Source organism: Podarcis tiliguerta (assembly GCF_965153285.1).
Source record: "Podarcis tiliguerta genome assembly, chromosome: 1".
Classification (NCBI taxonomy): Eukaryota; Metazoa; Chordata; class Lepidosauria; order Squamata; family Lacertidae; genus Podarcis; species Podarcis tiliguerta.
In genome coordinates this window covers 75,663,183-75,675,637 of record NC_139534.1, presented here as the reverse complement: position 1 = coordinate 75,675,637, position 12,455 = coordinate 75,663,183, and the positions used below count along the sequence as shown (strand labels likewise).

General features: G+C 42.2%; 1 long non-coding RNA gene across 1 annotated transcript in view; it reads right to left on the bottom strand.

The window, feature by feature from the left end:
- Positions 1 to 10,470, bottom strand: part of LOC310682155 — a 38,398-nt gene extending 27,928 nt beyond the window's left edge. Inside the window, exons 1-2 of the long non-coding RNA XR_014513753.1 lie at positions 10,364 to 10,470; positions 8,662 to 8,796 (exon numbers count right to left, since the gene is read on the bottom strand). This is a non-coding gene — a long non-coding RNA (uncharacterized lncRNA). The remainder of the gene's footprint in view (positions 1 to 8,661; positions 8,797 to 10,363) is intronic.
- Between the last annotated feature and the right edge of the window lie 1,985 nt (positions 10,471 to 12,455).

The following is a 12,455-nucleotide window of genomic DNA, read 5'->3' as shown; positions in this document are numbered from 1 at the left end:
GCTAAAGTCTTCAGAGAGAGCCTATATGAACAGCCAGCTGACCTGTGTTTTGCCAAGTCAGGAGACAACTCACATTACTACTTCCTCCCTTCTTTTTCCCCTATAAGTGCCAGGTTTTCAGCCATGCCAGATTTTGTGGTATGTAACACTCTTGAAAATCAGGCACCTGATAGAATGACAGGAAGAATTAGGAATCGACGAGATCAGAGATTTATTGAAGAATGGGAAAAATTCTCAGAATATACGCATAATTTAAGTGAAAAACAAATAACGCTTGTAACGTTCAGAGAAGCTTTGTAAAAATGAAAGTTAAAATTATGGATTGAAAGCAGATTTAATTTAAGAAGTAGATATGAACCAAGAAATGTGTGGAAAATTGAGAAGGGAAGGAGTACCAGCCAAGTTGAGGGAAGTCAAAAAACAAGAGAATGGTTTTATAAATTGTTTGAATTGTATTAATTTGTCTTATTTGCAAACTGAATAAAAATTATATTTTAAAAAAAAGAAAATCAGGCACCTTTGTTTATTCAAAGCTGGACGCTAGGATTCCTCAAGCTCGAAAACCGTATTTTATTGTCACCCTAGCTCTGTTCACACACTACCTATATGTAGAGCACTTGCCGTATCAGGAATGTGCCTGCGCTCCCCACCCCCAACATTGTGTCACAAGTGTTTGCTCTGTCCTAACTGCACCTAAGAAGAGCCTGCTGGATATGGCCAATGGCCCATCCAGCCTCTTGTTCTCACAGTGGCCAATCAGATGCCTCGGAAACCCACATGTAGGATCTGAGCACAAGAGCACTTTACTCTCCTGATGTTTCCATCAACTGGCATTCAGAAGCATTTCTGTCTTCAACTGGGCAGCACTATTGTCTTTCAGCACTATTGTCCGCAAGAGGATCCCTGTCCGTATGTGATCAGGACATTCAATTTTCTGGGCTACCAAAATCAGTGAAAATACATTGTGCTTGGTACACATCCAGCTGGTTTTGTTCAAATATCCAAGGTCAAAAATTTAGAGCAGAAGCTTTCCAGACAATTTATAGAAAGCTGAGGGATGAGCAGAATAAAAGTATGATTAGTTAGGTGGCAACATACAAAATTTATGCAGTTTCCTTAACCTAGGCAGCATGTTTTATAGAATCCATCAGCTGACTTGCATTTCATTTAATTCTGGTTGCACTTCCCTCCCCTTTGCGTGAATGGTTTGTTTCAATTCAAGGTTCTGGATCTAACACACACAACCAGTTTCTGTTCACAGGTGCGCTACATGGCAGCGTGCAGAACATCCAGGGTATGAAAGAGGTGAAATATGTCTTGAGCTGAGATGGTTTCAGAGGAAAGAGTTAAAATTCTGTGAAAATGAAATGTAGGTGGCAACAAATGTACATAAATTGCCATGCTGTAATCACAGCAGATTACAGAGTGAATAATAATAATAAATAATTTTTATTTGTACCCCACCCTCCCCGGCCAGAGTCAGGCTCAGAGTGGCTAAAGCAAGCAATCAATCAATTAAAATGCATCCCAAAATTAATTCAAATAAATTAAAGTTAAAACTGGACAAATGACAATCCTCAGGTTAAAACTGAAAGCGGTTAATACTTGCCAGGACCAACTGTTCCCACTGATATTATAAGGACCTGTGAGTGGGCTGAGAAACCTCCTTTGTGCTTGTTCTCATACAAAGAAAAAATGAGTCAGACTGAACACTGACCAAATTTATTTATACCCCACCCATCTGGCCGTGTTTCCCCAGCCACTCTGGGCAGCTCCCAGCAGAATATTAAAAAGTGCGGTGGACTCCTTGAAAGCATGTCAGAATAGCATCTAGAATTTTCACAGAAGGTTCCTGAATTCCTGGAATTGCAATATTCAAGCTGAATGTCTCTTCCCACCCTCCGACCCCAAGTTTGATTTTTCTATCAGGAAAATGTCAACAAACCCTCTCTCAACCCCATGTGGAGATTTCCTTTTCCTTTCGAGATTCTACTATGCACACCTCAGCAATTCTGGATGACTTCTGGAACACTTTGCCCAACTAAGGGTGCAAGGCCATTCTGCTTATGACAATTGCTTTTCCCTGCTTCTCTTTGCAGCCATATTGTGGCAAACAGGGCTTCTAACTTGCTTCCCATAGAAAATATCATTTTTAAACTCCTCTGCAATCTGCTACAATATGAGCTGAGCGATGACATGCAAAAATATTGGTATTTTATTTATTACATGAATCTCACCCTTTCTCCAAGGAGATTGGGGCAGCTGTAGCAACTGGGCCAATGTGCGCTTTGGTCCCTAGTGAATAATAAGACTGACAGACTCTTTGAAGTTCAGATCTTCAGCCAAACAAATTGCTCTGATATCGTATATTTTTTAAAAGTGTTAATGCAAACTCATTAATTATTGAAAGAGTCTGGAAAACATTAGAGAGTCTAAGCAGTGTTTATGGTGATTAGCTATTCTTTTTAATGGCAGGGAATTTTCTAAGGAGAAAGATTAGCTGGAGAATTAATGCCTCAGAGTTTTGTACAGTAAAACTGGAATTAAAAAATGTCTGAAGGAAAGAAGCATAACATCAGCAGGGTTTGAGAACTCAAGATTACTCGGCAGGAGTGAGGAGGGTATTTTTCTTTTTTCTTTTAAAAGCCGTTCCATTGCTTCTTTAACCTAAACACATTCAGAAGCAGAACTTTAATAAATATACAGTTAGTACATTACATGCCAGAAACTTTTTGTTTGGAATACCTCGATGTTATGGTTCAGCAGTGAATAGTTCGCAAAAGAAAAAAAGGAAAGAGGTGCTGGGGACTCAAGACTGCCTGGAGGCTAATTGTTAATTCTTTATTTCCAAATTTTCACACAATCAAATGCACTAGGCTGGGGGTGGGCATCTGCGACTTCCAGATGTTCTTGGACTCAAACTCCCATCAGCCCCAGCAAGCATGGCCAATGGTCAGGAATCATGGGATTCCTTCCTGTGCACTGTCTCGCCAAAGTGGTAGATGCTCTGTTTATCTCCTGCTTGGGCTACTGCAATGCACTCTATGTGGGGCTCACTGCAGATATTAATATTGTGGAGTTTGAAGTGACTGGATGCATAAAAACTGAGTCCTTTTTGAATAAAAACATGCCCAAGGCCCATAGGTTAAGTTCAAAAGTTTACTTGAAGAACTTTTAAATGAATAAACAGTAAATGATACATCCAAACAGTCCTGTTCAGGGAAGTTTTAAATGTTTGATGTTTTATTATGTTTTTGCAGGTAACTCATGAAAACCCAAACCACACCTAGAAAACCATGGTCTTTGAATATTATTTTTATCTGTGTGCTCAAATCACCTTTTTTTCTTATTTCTTCCTTCCTGAGACTTGGTATTCAGAACTGGAACTGAGCTTCTGGGATAGGAGATTTGGTACCCCATCCCTCAGGTAACAGGAAAAACAACAGTGAAAAATGTAAAGTTTGTGTTTTGCTTTTATGACTAGTTTTAGGTGCAAGAATTCAGGATTCGCTGTGGCTTTTTCTATTGCAAAGTCGGTGAGCTGATATTACAATCAGTTTGTGCTCAACTTAAGCACATCAGCATTCACAACCCAAATCATTTGCAAGCTAATCAATATCAGTTGCATCTTTCTGATATTAGTAGGGCATCTGGGATTAGACACATGAAAATTATAGAAGTGATACAATTCAACGCAAGTAATGTGCCTTTCATCAGGAGACCCCCAAATTCAATCTGGTTAATTTGTTTCTAGTTAAAAGCATTTGGGGTAGTAGGATTGGGAGAGATCTCTGTCAGAGACCCTGGGAAGCAGCTGCCAATCAGTACTGGGAAGGACCAAAGTGCTGATAAGGCAGGTTCCTACGTTTGTTAATTGATATGGAGCAACTACCACTGTTGTATTCTATTTTCACCATCCCAAACATCATTTAGAATCACTGTTCCTGACATAGAAATACATTCACAACAAGCAGAATGGTCAAAAGAGAGAGTTGAGTGGTGTCAGAGAGGATATGTTCACATTAGCGGCTAAAAATGCAATGAGGTCATATCCCCTGCTGCATGTGCTCATAGATAACAGACGTCTAAAATGTATGCACATCAATTTAACACCTACTTTTTCAAATTGGATGGGAGCTGGTTTGAGGGGAAACCCATCTAGCAGCAGTATTTCTCAAGAAACTACAGTTGTACTGTGGAAGTCAAATGGAATCCGTTCCACAAGTCCTTTTGACTTCCAAAACATTCAAAAACCAAATCACAGCTTCTGATTGGCTGCAGGAAGCTCCAGTCGAATGTTCGGCTTCCAAAAATAGTTTGCAAACCAGAACAGTCACTTCCGGGGTTGCGACGTTCGGCGGCCAAAACGTTCAGGAACTAAGCTGTTCGAAAACCAAGGTACAGGATTTGAAAGGATTGTGGCTAACACCTTGTGTACTCCAGCAAGGGGAAAGCAATGGAGCTGGAGTAAAGGGTAATGTGTACATAGGCAGAGTCTACTTTGGGCTGTGATGAATGGAAGAGAAATTCTGGAGGCAACAACCTGAGCTGAGAACTTTGTCTGGCCTCTGGAGTCACGCCTGATAATGGCTTCAGTCCCAATAACAGAGATCAAGGCCTAAGAGATAAAAATTCAAAGGCCATCTGAGAGTGGATGAACTTGACTTCCTTTTCTCATACGAGGTAATTTTACGTAGTCAAATGGTAGCAGAGGTCATCACAGAACAAACTCTAGTTGAAATGAAGACTTTCCTGAGGTTTCTTGGGATCAGTATGCAGAGCTTAATTCTTGCTCTTAAATTCTGCATACTATACTGCATAAAAGATAGTCATTTTTAGAAGTGACTTGAAGGGCAGCAGTGACCCTTCTGCTTATTTTATTACACCACTTTTGCTCCGCATAATTACTTACCAGATGTTCATGGTACGTTTTGGCTGTTCCCTTTAATCCACAAAATAAATTCTGGGTGTGGGGCAAAATTTTCTTCCTGAGAGCATTGTCATAGACAGAGGCAAACGAACGCTTTTAGTTCTTTTCTATATTGTACTTTAAAATGCATTCACACTGGTTCTTCCCTTGTGAAAAGACCATATAAGTAAAAATATAACAGCCACTACAGGGTATAAAACATCCTTTGAGAATACAAGGAGATAATTTAAAAAACCCAGCACATTCTATTGATCCTAGGCAAAAAAGAAAACCCTGACCATAATGAATAGCTGTCATGCAAATGTTTACATCTCAAAATCTAAAACAAACTGAGCTCATACTCTGATCCAATAACTTAGCTGACCAGAGTCAGCAAATGCAATCTATATGTGCTCCAAAGCATATGCAGCCAAGTGTAGTAAATGCTGAAGAAGAGACACAGAATATACCCAGCAGCTCATCCATTGCTGCACGCAGATTTTTTTATTTTATTTTATTTCTTGAATTTATATACCGCCCTATACCCAGAGGTCTCAGGGCAGTTCACAGAAAAGATAACAGTATATAAAATCAAAATAAAAACAATAACCCAATAACACCCCCCCCAAAAGCCACATTTTGAAATGGTATAGGATGTTGATCTAGTCAACCAAAGGCCTGGTTAAAAAGGAACGGTTTTGTCTGGTGCCTAAAGGTGTATAATGAAGGCAGCAGGCGAACCTCCCTGGGGAACCACTATGCAATTGTCCTAATCGTAGATCCTTAAGCACTGTTTCTCTGCAAACATGCACGTGGCCTGCCAGTGCTCCCATGGTGATCTGAATCAAGGCAAGCCACTTCTTACTGTAATAAAAATGGAGAGAGAAATTGGAGACATGTGGGATTTCTGGTATTCCTTGGGAGCTTCACTACTTTTCTCTTCATCCCTATTCCTTGTGAAGACACAGTGCAAGGTAGAGAGCCCATTTACCAAATGTGCTCCAATGCCCTGGCATAGATCCAAAAACAAAAAACAAAACACCCTTTGCGTGTCGAGGTCCCCAGGGCCACCCCAATAACTCACACATCACACAGAAATTTTGTTTAAGGTTTTTTGCATAATTTAGGCCACAACTTTATTAAAATACAAAAATGTGAGTGGTTGCTTAGGCATTGGTTGCGAATATCTGCCGCCTTATGGGGGACAGACTGACATTCCGCATTCCTGCGAAAGTCAGAAAAGGGGAATACACATGGGGGTAGCGACGGAGCAGGGAACCTGCCCTCAGCCCTCCCCCAATGCAACCAGGGGCTGTTCCATGGCCCGAGCCCCTTGACAGGGTGGATAAAAGCAATAGTGAGCCCCTGTATTCCTTTAACGGAATCCCTTGCAGCGGCAGCATTAGAGGCGCAGGCACAGCCAATCCATGCCCCTCAAACAACCAAACCATAAACCAGTGCAACCTTACAAGTTGTGACGATTTGCTACGCAGTAGGCAAAAACCAGATGGCCCCAGCCAATCAGCCAGATGGACAAAATTCCTACCAGGCCCCTGTCCCAAGAGCAGACGACCCCATGACAGGCATAGCAAGGTCAAAGCGAACAACCCTAAATATAGGGAGGGGAGGGGCAATCCGATGCATGGGCGAAAAGAGGAAGCCCTAGCCTCCTGCAGGGAGTTTTAGCATTTCTAGCTGTCAGTCAACAAATGGCAACATTAACTTCTTCCCAACAACAAGGGAAGCCCAATCACAACAGTGGCCAACGATCAATTAGCCCGCCCCACAACTTTGGAGTGTCCTGTCAGACCCCACCGCAACACATGCTCTCCATGAAAGAGAACACGCTTTGCCATTCTGTATCCCATTACCCATTGCTTTAACACCCTCTTCTAGGGTCTGCAGACAAGACAAGGTCAAGAATGCTGGTTGTTGCAGAGAATGCCCTTTCCTGGGCTGCCATCACCCTGAGTCTCTGAGGGCAAAGGAAAAACTAAGAGGGCACCCTCTGCGGATTGAGATGGCACCTCAGACGGTACCTGTAGGTAACAAGGCAGTAATTCAGGTACTGGAGACCTGAGTCATTTAGTTTTTCTACACAGATTCACTATTTACATGTAAATTTCATGCATCATGGGGCAAGGAAATGTAGTACACAGTGTTGGTCTATTATTCTACCCGTTTTGTAAATGTGCTCTTTCTGTCTCATTTCCTTCCTGACAAACCAAAAGGCCATGGTTGTACATTGCATATTTTTATTTTGCCACTCCAGGTAGTACAGCTGAGTTTTCCTGCACCTATTGCAAACACAACCTGTTTCGCTGGCAACTCAGAAATACCCTCCTGCACAGTTCATGTATTTTCCTCCCTTGGCTCGCCATTCCCATCAGCTGTAACAAGGCCTTAGGATGTCTGCAATTAACAGATCTATAGGAAAGGCTCAAAGGAGATGCACCTCCAGAAGATATGATGTAGGCATTGTAACACAGGCTGTCTGTCAATGACTGGTTTCTCTGCCCTGAAGGCATGAGTCCAAGTGACTTCTGTGAAGGCGCCTTGCCATTTCAACAGATGGACATGAGGGTAAGTAGCCAAGCAGCTATGTCTGGGCATCAGGCTCAGGCAATGAGCACCTGATTCCTGGCCAAAAATGCAGTGGCGGCTGTTTGACTTTGCTTAGCAAGCTAAGGTTCAGCTAGTATGTCATTCCTAATTAAAGTTAGGGATAGTTTCTTTTTCTTTTTTTAAGGGATATGTTTTAATGCTGCAAAATCCAATGTCTGCATCAAGCCTAGGACACCTTTTTAAATGTATTTTTTAATTAAAATTTCTTGGTTTACAAAGGTATGTGCAATGTCTCTTTTTTCAAGTTAAATTTTCTACAGATCAGTTTCATTTGCTGAGAAGTGCTTTCAGGGTATCCACTGTGATATTTCCCCAACAATTTTTCAATTATGTGTATGTGTGTGAGAGAGAGGGGGGGGAGTATTTGTGGATAGTGGAAATAGGGTGATCCTTTATGCAATCCATAAATTCCAATTTGTGGCTCCCTCTAGTTTTAGCCAAATCATGGTCTCTAGCTTTCTAAAAAAAACTAGCTAACTATCTATTGTATTGTTGTTTTCATTTCAACTATTTACTTGTCTTTTTACCTTGTATTTTATCCTACAAACCACCCTGAGATATTGTGATAAATGGCAATATAAAAATCTAATGAATAAAATAATATGCCCCCTTTGCCCCCTTGGCCTCCTTGGCCCCCTATACTTTGAGCACTGCTTAGATACATCTAACTATGCATGGTACTTAATTCCCACTGGATACAGTAGAAATCATTTCTGGCAAACTTGCAAAGGGACGACCTAGAATGCATAGATAAGTCCTATTGGTTTTAGTGGAACTACTTATCAGATTGGTTTGTCCCTTGTAGTTTGTCCCTTGTAGTTTAGGGGCTGCTGTATACATTAGCCATGTACATTTTTTCAGACATCTATAAACTGCCTGCGTTTGTTGTACAATTTTGCCTTCGCTCAGGCAGCCACTCTCTTAGTTATCATGCTAATTTACATCAGCTTTGAGAACACTTTTAATAAATGAGCCAAGGCTACACCTGTGACAAAATTAATCAGATGAATGTTGGAAGATATTGGAAAAATATTATGTGACCGGCGCATAGCCTTGTATTGATTACCGGCCTTCCAGTATCTCAGGACTCAAGATCAATAAGTATAAACCCATAGTTTTATGCCTACCTGATTGCTTGCACAGCATATTCCCTGGCAGAAATATTAGACCTTGTTGAGTCAAATCCTGTCAAAGTCAATGGAAGTCCTTTCACTGACTTTCAGGGTCAGGTCACATTAACCTCTGGAGTTTGGACAAACACCCTGCAGTCCAATAATCAAAAGAAAACCAAGTTGTTCTGCTATCACTATCTGAACCTATCTGCCATCTGGATTAGGAGATGAACTGTTGCCATTGTGAGAGCTATGCTAGAAAATAAAATGTAAACGTATTTAACTCTCATACCTTTCCCTCTAACCAGGCAGCTAAAAAGGAAACAGCTGGGGCGGAACACTTAAGGGGGATATTACTATATATACCACACTGATAAGAAGTAGCATGCAGTTTCTATTTTGGTAGTTAACTTGGAGAGAAGATGAGCAGTTATTTCTAGTGTGAAACCATTTTTGTAGAAAAGCTATGAAAAATGGACATAAGAATGCTCACATGATAATAATACCATTGGTAAGAAACAGAGACAAGCCTACATCTTATGTACCTGAATATTTTTTTTTTAAAAAAAATCAAGGTGAGACCAAGGGCCAGAAGTCAATAAAGGGCATGCAAAGCACTGTAGGGGAATGAAGACAGGTGACCAGGTGAATTCTGGAGGAAAGCTTCTGTCTGATGTAAAGTGATTACTGAGACAATCTCAAAGTTTGTGGAATCTCACCCTTCAACAGGGGAACACATGTGGTCTCTTGCCTAAGGGGTTCCAAAATCTTGAAGATAACTCTGCATTTTGAGTTCCCTGCATAGGAGATTCAAACCTTGAACCCTATCCACTCCAATCCAGTGCTTTCTCACCTAGTCCCTGTCATTAGAGACCTCTCAGGATGGTTCTCAGGAGAACATTTGAGACTCACAAAAGCCCAATTCAAAGCAGATGGGTGCTTGAAAAGCTCCTGACATCTTCTCTGGCTCAAATGGCAATCTGAACTGAGGAACAATTGCCAGCTGATAAATACTTTGCCCTGCAAAGAAATATCTGTCTTCTAGCAGAGCGAAATCATCATCAGCCAAGGATCACAGGGGCTTGGGCAGCCCAGAAATCAAGTGCACTGACAACTCTGCCAGAGCATGTACCGTAATCTCTGACTGCTAAAGCAGCTAACTCAGCCCAGCCTCAGAAATTTCCTGCCAGAGTCTCTGAGCCTGGTCTGGGTGTTTTAACAACACTGCAGGGACAAAAACAGAGCAGGGGTCAGGGGTGTGTGTGACCACAGTGGTCACAACATCCTGTCTGCTTTTTCAAAGGGTAGTAATCTTAAGAAGCCATTCACTAACTGCCACCACAGGGTCTTCTGAAAAACCACCCTGCCTGGAGACAAGGAGAGAAGAAAGAGAAGCATCTCGTTGTGCTATCGCTATCTAGCTCTCAGTAGTGGCTCCTCCCTTTTCTAACCGTCACCCACAGGAGATCCTGAGCAAGCATCTTGCCCTGAAGGGAGAGAGGAGCAAAAACAGTCTTTCAAAAACGTTTTATTTCCCCTGTTTTATCTTGTTTTGTTTTATTGTTACTGGTGCATACTGTTCCAATTGTATCATGTAAACTACTTTGTAAGATCTGCCTGACAAGCGGCATATAAATGCCATGGATAAATAATAAAATTAATGAAGCTATCTTAAGATTTACTTTCACAACACATTTGCCCTGGTTTTGTTCCTTACCCATTGGTAGGAAATGGGGTGGTTTATTTCTCACAACATCTGACTTGCACTCTTTGTTTCCACAAAGATGGGCATAAAACAATGGTGTCTCCCCCTCCTGCACACTTTTATTTATAAAGTGTTTAGAATCTAGAAAAAAAGAAATAAAATGCTTTAACTATAAGGACAGTATTAATTGTAGAAACTAAATTACAGCTGAGACAGAGGCTGTGCTTAGTAATAAAAGTAAAGAAACAAATCACCCACCATGGTCAATGAAACTGATATTATCTGCTTATTTAAGGTATATTTTAGCTTATTGGTTCCAATAAATCTGTGTAAAGTCTTATTTCCTGAGATACTGCTATCTCTTGCTACAGCAGACAGAGATTTTTTCTTCTTATTGCTACTGAGGTGTCTTGAAAAATTATGAGAATGTACTTGGAAATGTGGCCATAAAGTCAGGCAAGGGCTGAAGAGATGTGGTAGTGCTAGGACAGGTGTGGGGAACCTTCTTCCTGCACCATGTGAGCCAATTTTGACAGGTGGCTGGGTCCAACCACCTGTCTCTCATCTGATGGGTAGTCTCAAAGTTGACCCATATGGATGGGTGGAAGTCTGCTTCCTTGACACATTCCCTGCAGGAAATGCATTGCTGAAGCAGCACCCAGCAGCCCTAAACTCTCTGTTCATCATATGAGTGGAGGGTTCCATCCTGCTCTCTGTAGGGGTACTATTTTGCCAGTGAGTTCCCCACAGGGAATGCAATGCCAAAGCAGCACTCAGCAGAATGAAACTCTGGTGAGCAGAGACTTCAGTCCTGCTCTCTGGAGGATCCTAGCAGGATTCAACTGCTTCCTCATCAATGGCGAATGGGGGATTAAATCTTGCTGCTTTGGTTACCACGCAAGTGCAGCCAAACCCACTGATGCCAGCTGACTGATTGGCATCATGGGCTAAATTTGATCCCCTGGTGAGCTTGTGGGCCACAGGTTCCCCATGCCTGTGGCTGGCCCAACATATCTGCCTGTTCCCATCCAGCTTTGCTTCATATTGGCTCCAGCCTGGACTGGAGTATTTCAAAAATATGTCACCCTCCCAGGAAGAAACCTCAAAGCATAATTAGGAGGCTAGTGGACCTAACTCAGAACCTGATGGCTCATAGATAGAATCATAGAATCATAGAGTTGGAAGAGACCACAAGGGTCATCGAGTCCAACCCCCTGCCAAGCAGGAAACACCATCAGAGCACTCCTGACATATGGTTGTCAAGCCTCTGCTTAAAGACCTCCAAAGAAGGAGACTCCACCACACTCCTTGGCAGCAAATTCCACTGTCGAACAGCTCTTACTGTCAGGAAGTTCTTCCTAATGTTTAGGTGGAATCTTCTTTCTTGTAGTTTGTATCCATTGCTCCGTGTCCGCTTCTCTGGAGCAGCAGAAAACAACCTTTCTCCCTCCTCTATGTGACATCCTTTTATATATTTGAACATGGCTATCATATCACCCCTTAACCTCCTCTTCTCCAGGCTAAACATGCCCAGCTCCCTTAAAGTCGGGGCACTCTTGATTAGATCCGGGGTGGGACTAAAGCAGAATTTGGCAGGTTAGGTTACCATCCTGGCAGAATCCAGGAAATTATGGGTGAGGCTAAGTCAAATCTGTGATTTGCTTCCATTTCAGATCCCAATACTGCTTACCAGGTATAGCCAGTTGGCCCAATAAAATATTGATAGCAATCAGTGGCGTAGCGTGGGTTGTCAGCACCCGGGGCAAGGCAAGTAATTTGCACCCCCTAACCCGTGGATTTGTGCCCCCTAACCCTAACCCCCAGATGTTGCGCCTGGTGCGGCCGGCCCCCCCTGCACCCCCCACGCTACGCCACTGATAGCAATTCTATCATCCTCCAGTCCTGCCTCTTCCATCCTTCCTTCACTTGCCCCTGGGCTGATCTGACCCTTCCTTCAAGCCTTTACTTAGATTTCTTTTCCTTTTTCCTTTCCTATACTAGATTACCTTCACTTAGCACTTGCTTCCCCCACAACTCGTTTCTTATGCTCCCTCCATTCTAGCTTTCCCCATCTGCTGTATTTTCTGTACTCCTGCCCTGCTTT